At 58.9% G+C, this 642-nt stretch overlaps 1 protein-coding gene across 1 annotated transcript in view; it reads right to left on the bottom strand.

Annotated features, from left to right (window-relative positions):
- The window catches only part of GRK1 (G protein-coupled receptor kinase 1), a 14,924-nt gene that overhangs the window by 12,770 nt on the left and 1,512 nt on the right, over positions 1–642 (bottom strand). The window lies entirely within an intron of this gene.

The following is a 642-nucleotide window of genomic DNA, read 5'->3' as shown; positions in this document are numbered from 1 at the left end:
ACCTGAGACATCCCTGGGACATGCGTGGGACACATTTGAGACACACCTGGGGCATACCTGAGACACCTAGGATACACCTGGGACACACTTGAGGTATTCCTGAGACACCTGGGACACACCTAGGACACACGTGGGACATACTTGAGATATGCCTGAGACACCTAGGACACACCTGGGTCGCACCTAAGGCACACCTGAGACATGCCTGGAACACACCTGGGCCACACTTGGGATATGCCTGAGACACCTGGGACATACCTGGGGAACATAGGACTAACAGGAATGGCAACTTTGTGTGGGCTCGATCCTGTCTGTCTTGTTCTGGCACACAGCAGGTGCTCAATAAAGGTCTGGGCAAGAAGGACCAGGAAGTGAGTGGGAACTTGGTGACAGTTTACAGAGGGAGGGAGCAAAGGGTGGCGGGAGAGGGGGCCCGCCCACCTCGTGCCACAGTGGAGGAGGGGCCGTGGGATGCCGCAGGTGTGCGGGGTCTTCTGCAGCGACCGGGAGGTGCAGACCGGCCTTCGGGCGGAGCAGCCCTGGTTCCCGCCGCCTCCCGGCAAGGGCGTTGGCAGGCGTGCCAGCAAGTAAATATTTGAGGAGAACAATGTCCCTCCATGCCCCAGGAGACCTGCCACTCAA

Source organism: Propithecus coquereli, unplaced genomic scaffold (assembly GCF_000956105.1).
Source record: "Propithecus coquereli isolate 6110/MARCELLA unplaced genomic scaffold, Pcoq_1.0 Scaffold782, whole genome shotgun sequence".
Classification (NCBI taxonomy): Eukaryota; Metazoa; Chordata; class Mammalia; order Primates; family Indriidae; genus Propithecus; species Propithecus coquereli.
Note: the sequence above shows the minus strand (reverse complement) of the source record. Positions and strands in the feature narration are given on the sequence as shown.